Here is a 12,498-nt window from a genome sequence, read left to right on the forward strand (position 1 = left end):
GGCCCCATGATCCAATCACCTGTCACTACGCCCCACCTCCAACATTGGGGATTATCATTTGGCATGAGATTTGGGCAGGGACACAAATCCAAACCATGTCAGAAATTATTAAGGCAAAAATTGCAGGGCAGGGGAGGAACATCAAGGTAGTGTGGATCACAGTGTTGATTGGATGACCTGTAAGCCCCAAATCACCAGTCTGTCTTAATTGTCTGGTTCCAGGAAGCTGGTTGATTGGTGCCAGGTGGTCTGTTGGTGGTCAACTGGGGAATTTCCAGCCGTATTTGTTTTCAGGAACTGTTCATGAAAACAGATTCTGCAATACTTTTTAAGGACACAGCATGACTGCTCCCTTACTCTGCCATGACCTCTTGGTTCTGCTTTTAACTTTTGAGTCACAGAGAGTCCATCTTGCCTGCCATCTGGGGGCATCATTTGACACTTTAGTTCTCCCACTAACCCCACCAAAAAACCCTATCTTCTTGGTAACTGATAACCATTTATTTTCAGAGGGACTTAAAGTAACTACTACTAATTGTTAAAGTCTGAACATGTTTGGAGTTACAAATGTTGGTTTCTCAAATGCCCATTTAATGCACCCAAACTCAGAATAACATTCTGATTTCTCTATTCTAAACTCTTAAGAAATCTAGAATATTCTCTTTTTAAGATTCATGTCTCTCTCTTACATGATTATTTCATTAAAAATATGATTATCTTTAAGAAAAAATCTTATTAAGTATATCATTTTTAAAACTGGTAATGTTAAAGTGTAGCAACTTCCACTATAGTGTCACATGACCATTTTTCAGGTACACAATTTTAAGGTTATTGGTAGCATGAAAGATGAGTTTTTGTATACAGGATTTGTGAGGACATTTTAATTTTTCTGTCTTATTCATTGGTAGAATAAATGAAACATTAGTCATCAAGCTCACTCTTCCAACCCACCCAACTTTTCTCTCTTCTAAACATTTTCAATATAAAGAGAATTGAGATATTTTCCAATATGAGTCATTCCACCTATAAATCTTCAACATAATGCAGAAGAGAAAATGTTACTCAGCTTTTCACTGCATAAGGTTTTGCCTGTCAGTTTGCATTAAAACATCTTTCAGGACTATTATCTGTACGATGAATTTGCTTTAAAAATGTTGATTGTGGTTATTTTTATACTCTTTGTTACTTCTATTGAAATGCAAAATACTAAACAGTTTGTTTCAAATGCTAAGTATTACAGAGATTCATCTCCTTTTCAAGGTAACCATAAAAGGAAAAGAGTGAGAGGGAGAGAATGTAGAAACTCTGCATGATGACCCTTTCAGTTATATGATCTTCATAAATAAATTCATGATTTCACTAAAATTTCCCCCTTGTATTATTAGAATTACTTCATGTACACATACATACACAGCAAGCCTGAGGCAAAAAAGACCTTCCTCTCTTCTGATTTATTTTTAGGGTCTTGTTAAAGAAAAAAAAAGTATTCTGACATCTGAAGGCTGTTGTGATAGGTATCAAGACTACAATGGGAGAGAGAGATTGGGTTCAACTCCAAATACAGAAAATAACAAGTGGGGATTTTTAGTCAAGGAGTAGGTTAAGGGAGAGGGGGGATGGTGGAAAATACCAGGAGAAATTGTCAAGGGTAGGGAAGATTCTTGCCAAACTTACCAGGATTCTTGATGAAGGCAGGTCAGGGTGATCAGATCGAGGTGGCAGATTGTCTCAAAATTGACTTAGCATGGTTCTTGCTAAAACTGGGATATTTATGTCTGTCAATGATTGGGGGAGGCAAGGTAGAGGGGCCTAGAAGAGGATTTGGAGGAGGCTGATTTAAGTTTGCTTAAGAAGAGTATCGTTTTAGTCTTTCGATGTGATGATGTTGCTCATCAAATTAAAAACTCTCTAGTGAAATATGAATATTTTGCTTCTCTCCATAGCTAATTTTGGGGCTCAGAAAATGATATCCCAAAATGAAGGCCTCAGAAGCAAGTTTTTCTCTGACCTCACCCTGCTTTCCTGTCTCTCACTCTCATTCTCCCCTGAGGCTAGCCGGAGGAACTAGCATCCCTCTTCCCTAAGTCAGGACACAGAAACCAGAAACTCTTTTCCCCAAAACCAGCCATCAAACTTAAAAATACTACTCTAACTCAGTCATACCCTGTGCCTTTCTGTGTAGGTCATAAGACCCCCATTCCAGAGAGTGTCCTGCCTCATACCCACAAGGAAGGAATGCTACACAGAGGAGAGGAAGAATCTAGACCAGGCCATGCTGGGTTTCTCACTCAGTCTGTTAGGTTAGCATTAGATCATGCCCTTTTAATCCAATCGTATTTCCACATGGCTGTCAATACTTTGTTGACCCTGGACATAAAAATGGACAATTTCCCCTGTATCTTTGTGTTTTGATTCTAAAGGCTCTTGTGTCACATAAAACTATGATCAAATAAATTTTATATGCCTTTTCTCCCATTAATCTACCTTTTGTCAGTGATTTTCAGCAAACCTTCAGAGGGTAGATAGAAAGCTTTTCCTTGGCCCCTACACTAAAGATAAACAATAACAAAAACTTTTCAGAAAAATTATATTGGCTTTTTGCTATATCTCTTAATTGAAAAAAAGATATCTTTATTTTGTTCTGTTGGTGCAGAAACATTGTTAAAGCTTTGAGTTTCTTACATACTGATATATAAAATGTAAACAATTAGTTGAATTTATTTAAATTTTATTTTTTGCAAAAGCCTTAAAAAATGGTCCAACTGGAAAATCAAGCACATTCTATAATATGCCAGATCACTCTGGATTTGAAAAGAACTTCTGATTGTTAACCTCTGACAAATACCAGTTGATCACACCTTCATTTCCACTTTCACTACTATCTCTGCAGAAAGTTAAAATGTTTAAGTTTATTGTTTAACAAAAATCTACTCAGAATCCAAGTTAATATATCTTAAATTGAACATTCTTAGGTGAAATTTGATGTGAAACTCATGTGAGTATAAATCAAGCATAATGTGAATGCATATCTGATTCAAATTTATGTGATATGTAAGGTACATACATATGGATAGATGATAGATTAGATACAAATATAGATAAATATAGATAGAGACATATCTCTGGAGTAAAGTAAGAACATTTTTTAAAGATGTAACATATTTTATAAGAATAAATTTAATCAACACCTATTTTAGAAGTATGTGATAATAATAGAAAATATTAGTTGAACTGCAGTTGACCCTTGAAAACACGAATTGAACTGTGAAAGTCCTCTTACACATGGATTTTCCTCTGCTGCCTCTGAGACAAGACCAATTCCTATTTTTTCTCCTCCTTCTCAGCGTACTTAACATGAAGACAACTAGGACAAAGACTTTAATCTACTTCCACTTAATGAATAGTAAATATATTTTCCTCATGATTTTCTTAATAACATTTCCTTTTCTAGCTTAATTGATTGTTAAAGCACAGTATATAATACAGATAATATACAACTATGTGTTAATCAACTGATTATGTTATTGGTAAGGCTTTTGGTCATCAGCAGGCTACTAGTGTTACAGCAGGTAGCTAGTCAAACATGAGCAAGGCAGGAGAGGGCTCACCTCCCAAGACACACACACCAGGAATGTCAGGTCACCATCAGGTGATGATCAGGCAGCTGTTAAAGGTTTCTCTAAAATAATAACTAGTCGCAGCTGGCACCAGGGAAAGGCATTCTCCCAGTAGATAGAAAAAATGTGAAACTAGTGATCAGCAGCTTCAAGAAAAGATCTCAGGAGTTGGATGAATGGGCTCAAGCATGCACATAAGCGGCAAAATGGTAGAGTTTAACTGGTATATGACCTTCTAGGAACATTTGGCTGGTAAGGGAAGAACGCTTCAAGTGAGCATGCATACAATTCCAGAAAACACACTGCACTGGAGTTGTGCTGGTCTCCCAAGTGCTATCAGCCCACTGTGCATGCAGACAGCCCACACCAAGGAAGGAATCAGGGGAGAAGGGGTGCAACACCCTGGAAGTATGCCAACATGTAAAACCCTAAGTGAAAGGTCAAGCAGTGCATTTGTCTTTCAAGTCACCCACTTGGCCCTCTTCCAACTGTACTTCCTTTCATTCCTGCCCTAAAACTTTCTAATAAACTTTCACTCCTGCAAAAATCTTGCCTTGGTCTCTCCTTCTGCCTTATGCCCCTTAGTCAACTGATTTCTTCTGAGGAGGCAAGAATTGAGGTTGCCACAGACCCTTATGAATTCACTGCCAGTAGCATTAGTGTCAGGACTCTGAGCCCAAGCCAAGCCATCATATCCCCTGTGACCTGCACGTACACATCCAGATGGCTGGTTCCTGCCTTAACTGATGACATCCCACCACAAAAGAAGTGAAAATGGCCTGTTCTTGCCTTAACTGATGACATTGTCTTGTGAAATTCCTTCTCCTGGCTCATCCTGGCTCAAAAGCTTCCCTACTGAGCACCTTGTGACCCCCACTGTGCCCGCCAAAGAACAACCCCCGTTTGACTGTAATTTTCCTTTATCTACCCAAATCCTATAAAACAGCCCCACCCTTATCTCCCTTTGCTGACTCTCTTCAGACTCAGCCCGCCTGTGCCCAGGTGAAATAAACAGCCTTGTTGCTCACACAAAGCCTGTTTGGTGGTCTCTTCACACGGATGCGCATGAAATTTGGTGCTGTGACTCGGATAGGGGGGACCTCCCTTGGGAGATCAATCCCCTGTCCTCCCGCTCTTTGCTCCATGAGAAAGATCCACCTATGACCTCAGGTCCTCAGACCGACCAGCCCAAGAAACATCTCACCAATTTCAAATCTGGTAAGCGGCCTCTTTTTACTCTCTTCTCCAACCTCCCTCACTAACCCTCAACTTTTTTCTCCTTTCAATCTTGGCACCACACTTCAATCTCTCCCTTCTCTTAATTTCAATTCCTTTCATTTTCTGGTAGAGACAAAGGAGACACGTTTTATCTGTGGACCCAAAACTCCTGCACCGGTCACGGACTGGGCAGGCAGCCTTCCCTTGGTGTTTAATCATTGCACGGAGGCCTCTGATTATTCACCCACATTTCAGAGGTGTCAGACCACGCAGGGACACCTGCCTTGGTCCTTCACCCTTAGCGGCAAGTCCCACTTTTCTAGGGGGAAAGAACCCCCAATCCCTTATTTCCGCACCCCAACCTCTGATCTCTGCACCCCAATCCCTTATTTCCACGCCCCGACCTCTTATCTCTGCACCCCAATCCCTTATTTCCACGCCCGGACCTCTTATCTCTGTGCCCCGATCTCTTATTTCCGTGCCCCAACCTCTTATCTCTGTGCCCCAACCCCTTGTTTCTGCACCCTGACCCCTTTCCCGCTTTTCTGGAGGGGAAGAACCCCCTAACCCCTTCCCTCCGTGTCTCTACTCTCTTTTTTCTGGGCTTGCCTCCTTCACTATGGGCAACTTTCCACCCTCCATTCCTCTGTCTCCCTTAGCCTGTGCTCTCAAGAACTTAAAACCTCTTCAACTCACACCTGACCTAAAACCTAAATGCCTTATTTTCTTCTGCAATGCCCCCATACAAACTCGACAGTGGTTCCAAATAACCAGAAAACGGCACTTTCAATTTTTCCATCCTGCAAGATCTAAATAATTCTTGTCGTAAAATGGGCAAACGGTCCGAGATGCCTGACGTCCAGGCATTCTTTTACACATCGGTCCCTCCCTAGTTTCTGTGCCCAATGCAGCTCATCCCAAATCTTCCTTCTTTCCCTCCCGCCTGTCCCCTCAGTCCCACCCCAAGCATCGCTGAGTCTTTCTAATCTTCCTTTTCTACAGACACATCTGATCTCTCCCTTCCTCCCCAGGCTGCTCCTGGCCAGGCTGAGCTAGGTCCCAATTCTTCCTCAGCCTCCGCTCCTCCACCCTATAATCTTTTTATCACCTACCCTCCTCACACCCAGTCTGGTTTGCAGTTTCATTCCGTGACTAGCCCTCCCCCACCAGGAATTTCCTCTTTAAAAGGTGGCTGAAGCTAAAGGCATAGTCAAGGTTAACGCTCCTTTTTCTTTATCCGACCTCTCCCAAATCAGTTAGAATTTAGGCTCTTTCATCAAATATGAAAAACCCAGCCCAGTTCATGGCTTGTTTGGCAGCAACCCTGAGATGCTTTAAGGTCCTAGACCCTAAAAGGTCAAAAGGCCATCTTATTCTCAATATACATTTTATTACCCAATCCACTCCCGACATTAAATAAAACTCCAAAAATTAAATTCCAGCCCTCGAACCCCACAACAGGACTTAATTAACCTCACCTTCAAGGTGTACAATAATAAAGTAGAGGCAGCCAAATAGCAACATATTTCTGAGTTGCAATTCCTTGCCTCCACTGTGAGACAAACCCCAGCCACATCTCCAGCACACAAGAACTTCCAAATGCCTAAACCGCAGTAGCCAGGCGTTCCTCCAGAACCTCCTCCCACAGGAGCTTGCTACAAGTGCCAGAAATCTGGCCACCAGGCCAAGGAATGCCCGCAGCCCGGGATTCCTCCTAAGCCGTGTCCCATCTGTGCAAGACCCCACTGGAAATCAGATAAAAATCAGACTGTTCAACTCACCTGGCAGCCACTCCTCCAGAGCCCCTGGAATTCTGGCCCAAGGCTCTCTGACTGACTCCTTCCCAGATCTTCTCGGTTTAGCAGCTGAAGACTGACGCTGCCTGATCGCCTCAGAAGCCCCATAGACCATCACGGATGCCGAGCTTTAAGTAACTCTCACAGTAGAAGGTAAGTCCCTCCCCTTCTTAATCAATACAGAGGCTACCCACTCCATATGACTTTGTTTTCAAAGGCCTGTTTCCCTTGCCTCCATAACTGCTGTAGGTATGGCTTCTAAACCTCTTAAACTCCCCAACTCTTGTGCCAACTTAGACAATACTCTTTTAAGCACTCCTTTTTAGTTATCCCCACCTGCCCAGTTCCCTTATTAGGCTGAGACATTTTAACTAAATTATCTGCTTCCCTGACTATTCCCGGACTACAGCTATATCTCATTGCCGCCCTTCTTCCCAATCCAAAGCCTCCTTTGCCTCCTCCTCTTGTATCCCCCCACCTTAACCCACAAGTATAAGATACCTCTACTCCCTCCTTGGCAACCAATCATGCACCCCTTACCATCTCATTAAAACCTAATCACCCTTACCCTGCTCAACGCCAATATCCCATCCCACGCCATGCTTTGAAAGGATTAAAGCCCATGATCACTCGCCTGCTACAGCATGGGCTTTTAAAGCCTATAAACTCTCCTTACAATTCCCCCATTTTACCTGTCCTAAAACCAGACAAGCCTTACAAGTTAGTTCAAGATCTATGCCTTATCAACCAAATTGTTTGGCCTATCCACCCTGCAGTGCCCAACCTGTACACTCTTTTGTCCTCAACACCTTCCTCCACAACTCACTATTCCATTCTTGATCTTAAAGATGCTTTTTTCACTATTCCCCTGCACCCCTCGTCCCAGCCTCTCTTTGCTTTCACCTGGACTGACCCTGACACCCATCAGTCCCAGCAGCTTACCTGGGCTGTACTGCCGCAAGGTTTCAAAGACAGCCCTTATTACTTCAGCCAAGCTCTTTCTCATGATTTACTTTCTTTCCACCCCTCCGCTTCTCACCTTATTCAATATATTGATAACCTTCTTCTTTGTAGCCCCTCCTTTGAATCTTCTCAACAAGACACACTTCTGCTCCTTCAGCATTTATTCTCCAAAAGATATCAGGTATCCCCCTCCAAAGCTCAAATTTATTCTCCATCCGTTACCTACCTCGGCATAATTCTTCATAAAAACACACATTCTCTCCCTGCCGGTCATGTCTGACTAATCTCTCAAACCCCAACCCCTTCTACAAAACAACAACTCCTTTCCTTCCTGGGCATGGTTAGATATTTTTGCCTTTAGATACCTAGTTTTGCCATCCTAACAAAACCATTATATAAACTCACAAAAAGAAACCTAGTTGACCCCACAGATCTTAAATCTTTTCCCCACTCCTCTTTCTGTTCCTTGAAGATAGCTTTAGAGACTGTCCCCACCCTAGCTCTCCCTGACTCATCCCAACCCATTTCATTACACACAGCTGAAGTGCAAGGCTGTGCAATCAGAATTCTTACACAAGGACCAGGATTGCGTCCTGTAGCCTTTTTGTCCAAACAACTTGACCTTACTGTTTTAGGCTGGCCATCATGTCTCCATGTAGCGGCTGCTGCCGCCTTAATACTTTTAAAGGCCCTAAAGATCATAAACTATGCTCAACTCACTCTCTACATTTCTCATAACTTCCAAAATCTATTTTCTTCCTCACACCTGATGCATATACTTTCTGCTCTCTGACTCCTTCAGCTGTACTCACTCTCTGTTGAGTCTCCCACAATTACCATTGTTCCTGGCCCAGACTTCAATCCGGCCTCCCACATTATTCTGGATACCACACCTGACCCTCACGACTGCATCTCTCTGATCCACCTGACGTTCACCCCATTTCCCCACATTTCCTTCTTCCCTGTTTCTCACCCTGATCACACTTAGTTTATTGATGGCAGTTCCACCTGGCCTAATCGCCACACACCAGCAAAGGCAGGCTATGCTATAGTACAAGCCACTAGCCCGCCTCTTAAAACCTCTCATTTCCTCTCCATGGTGGAAATCTATCCTCAAGGAAATAACTTCTCAGTGTTCCATCTGCTATTCTACTACTTCTCAAGGATTATTCAGACCCCCTCCTTTCCCTACACATCAAGCTCGAGGATTTGCCCCCACCCAGGACTGGCAAATTAGCTTTACTCAAAATGCCCTGAGTCAGATAACTAAAATACCTCTTAGTCTAGGTAGACACTTTCACTGGATAGGTAGAGTCCTTTCCTACAGGGTCTGAGAAGGCCGCCGCCATCCTTTCTTCCCTTCTGTCAGACATAATTCCTCAGTTTAGCCTTCCCACCTCTATAAGTCTGATAACAGACCAGCTTTTATTAGTCAAATCAGCCAAGCATTTTCTCAGGCTCTTAGTATTCAGTGAAACCTTTATATCCCTTACAGTCCTCAGTCTTCAGGAAAGGTAGAACAGACTAATAGTCTTCTAAAAACACACCTCACCAAGCTCAGCCACCAACTTAAAAAGGACTGGACAATGCTTTTACCACTTTCCCTTCTCAGAATTCAGGCCTGTCCTTGGAATGCTACAAGGTACAGCCCATTTGAGCTCCCGTATAGACGCTCCTTTTTATTAGGCCCCAGTCTCATTCCAGACACCAGACCAACTTGAACTGTGCCCCAAAAAACTTGTCATCCCTACTATCTTCTGTCTAGTCATACTCCTATTCACCGTTCTCAACTACTCATACATGCCCTGCTCTTGTTTACACTGCCAGTTTACACTGTTCCTCCAAGCCATCACAGCTGATATCTCCTGGTGCTATCCCCAAACTGCCACTCTTAACTCTTAAAGTAAATAAATAATCTTTGCTGGCAAGGCTATGCTGAACCTCCTTAGGCACTCTCTAATTAGATGTTCTGGGTCCTCCCAATTCTTAGTCCTTTAATACCTGTTTTTCTCCTTCTCTTATTCCGTTTAGTTTTTCAATTCATACAGAACTGTATCCAGGCCATCACCAATAATTCTAAATGACAAATGTTTCTTCTAACGACCCCACAATATCACCCCTTACCACAAAATCTTCCTTCAGCTTAATCTCTCCCACTCTAGGTTCCCACGCCGCCCCTAAATCCCGCTGGAAGCAGCCCTAAGAAACATCGGCCATTATCTCTCCATACCACCCCCCAAAAATTTTCACCTTCCCAACACTTTACCACTGTTTCGTTTTATTTTTCTTATTAATATAAGAAGACAGGAATGTCAGGCCTCTGAGCCCAAGCTAAGCCATCATATCCCCTGTGACCTGCACGTACACATCCAGATGGCCGGTTCCTGCCTTAACTGATGACATTCCACCACAAAAGAAGTGAAAATGGCCTGTTCCTGCCTTAACTGATGACATTGTCTTGTGAAATTCCTTCTCCTGGCTCATCCTGGCTCAAAAGCTCCCCTATTGAGCACCTTGTGACCCCCACTCTGCCCGCCAGAGAACAACCCCCTTTGACTGTAATTTTCCTTTATCTACCCAAATCCTATTAAAGGGCCCCACCCCTATCTCCCTTCACTGACTCTCTTTTCCGACTCAGCCCACCTGCACCCAGGTGAAATAAACAGCCTTGTTGCTCACACAAATCCTGTTTGGTGGTCTCTTCACACGGATGCGCAGGAAAATTAGTACTTAGGTTTTTGGGGAATCAACAGTTGTGCATGAATTATTGACTGCATGGGGGGTAGGTGCCCACATTGTTCAAGGGTCCACTGTATATACTAAGCCTTGTGTTAAATGTTTTACATTACATTTTATATCAACAATGCTGTGAGCTGCGCACTATTGTTTTGCATTTTATACATTTTACATAAAGTCAATAAGTGACTTGCCCAAAGATCACATATATATAGTTAAGTGGCAGAGGTAGTATCCATTCCTTCTCTGTCAGTCAGGGTCAACCATAGAAGTAGAGCCAAGAGTTGGCAGGAGTTTCTTCTTCCCTTGAGAAAACCTTAGTTCTGCTTTTAAGGACTTCCAGCTGATTATCCAGGATAAGCCCCTTACCTTAGTCAACTTACTAGGGCTTAATTAAATCTGTAAAATATCCCCACAGCAACACCTAGATCAGTGCTTTTCTGAATTAATTGGAACTGCAGCCTAGTCATGTTGACACTTTAGAAAAGATTAACTGAAAGTCTTACATCTTTAAAGGTCTGAAAGAAACATTTACCATCTATTCTCTTTGAGGTCTGCTACCTGTGATGTTTCATTTACATAACAAAACCACCTTTCCCAGATAGGCCTCCTCTTCTTTCCCTCCCATAACCTGATTTACCACCATAACCTGTTTTGGGCCATGCTCCCAGCTCCCATTTTTCTGTAACTTCAAGATGGTATAAAAGCTTCTGTAACCCATTGAGAGTTGAGGGTTATCACTCTCTGGTCCCACTTCTATGTGACATTAATTAATTTTTATGCTTTTTTCTGCAATTAATCTCCTTTTGTGAATTGATTTTTCAGCAAACCTTCAGAGTGCAAAGGGGCAGTTTTTCCTTTGTTCCCTCTAAGTCCCTCATTAATGGGGGAACTTTTCCAAATGTGGATGGTTTGGAACAAACTTATTTTGAAATGCATGACCTAAATTAATCAGTGTGAGAATAGCATTAGGGTTTGCAGCACAGGTCAGTGGCCCAGAGGACAGAGGAAAGGTTCTATATACCTCAGTGTGGTAGTATATGGTTCTCATAAATGTAAGAGAAAAATGTGGCCATATTGCATTAAATACAATAGTATAGTTAGTGTTTCATGTTAGTATTTTCTAACTTACTTCCATGAAATCAACTAGGACATTTGAAGGAATATTTTCTAGCCTTTAAAAATATTTAGCCTTTTGGGGCTCAGAAAATAATATCCCAAAATATGGCTTTTCAGCATGCAGAGTACTTTGAACTAAAAGACATTACAGAGGCTCAGAAGCAGCCTCAGAACCAGCCTCTTTCAGCTTCTTCTGCCCTCCTGTCTCTTGTCCATCATTTTCCCTAAAGCGAGTCATAGAAATCAAAATTCCTCTTCCTGATTGTGGGAAAGAGTTTTATAGAAACTAGAAACTCCTTTTCCCAAACCCAGCCGTAAAAACTAGAATTATTACTCTAATATTCCTCTACCTTTCTGTCTAAAAACTGGCCATAAAGAAATTCTCTGACATACCTTGTCTGAAAGTAGACATAAGATCCTCATTACACAAGGGGTCCTGCCCTGCACCTAGGAAAAAAGGATTGCCACACAGAGAGGCCAAGACAAATCTTGACAGGCCTTGCTGGGTTTTCCCACTCAGTCTATTACTAATACATCATTCACTTATTGTCCAACCACATTTCTACATGGCTGTTCACCCTTCATTTAGTCTAAGCATAAAAATGGAGAGTTTTCTCTTAGGTATTTGGGCCTTTATTTCTGAAGATTCTCATATAACATAAAACTTTGATTAAATATAATCTCTTATACTTTTCTCTTGTTAACTTATCTATTGTTGCTGGAGTGTCAGTTATATCCCTTATGATGGGTAAGGAAACATGTCAAACCTCTCCACCCCTACAAACACATTCTATCCATTAATAAGCCCATTCCACCCACATTCACAAACTTGCAACAGAGAAAAGATGGGAATATTTAGAATAATATATCCATACAATTTATGTCCCTGTTTACTTTTAATATTTTTGGAGCCCAATTCTCCTGATGTGCTCAAATCAGCCTATGTAGACTCAGATGTTTTGAAAAGTATTTTGATTGCTAACATCTGGATTTAGAGAAGGACATAGTCTCTTATGAGTACAATGACATGTAAAACCAACAAAACAAAG

At 42.0% G+C, this 12,498-nt stretch overlaps 1 long non-coding RNA gene across 1 annotated transcript; it reads left to right on the plus strand.

Moving 5' to 3' along the window:
• The first annotated feature begins 4,561 nt into the window (after positions 1-4,561).
• LOC129526094 (uncharacterized) lies at positions 4,562-10,940 on the plus strand. Its single transcript, XR_008670704.2, has 3 exons — positions 4,562-4,835; positions 6,683-6,784; positions 9,895-10,940. It is a non-coding gene; the product is annotated as an uncharacterized lncRNA (long non-coding RNA).
• The last annotated feature ends 1,558 nt before the right edge of the window (positions 10,941-12,498 follow it).

The sequence above is a fragment of the Gorilla gorilla genome, chromosome 14 (assembly GCF_029281585.2).
Source record: "Gorilla gorilla gorilla isolate KB3781 chromosome 14, NHGRI_mGorGor1-v2.1_pri, whole genome shotgun sequence".
Lineage (NCBI taxonomy): Eukaryota > Metazoa > Chordata > Mammalia > Primates > Hominidae > Gorilla > Gorilla gorilla.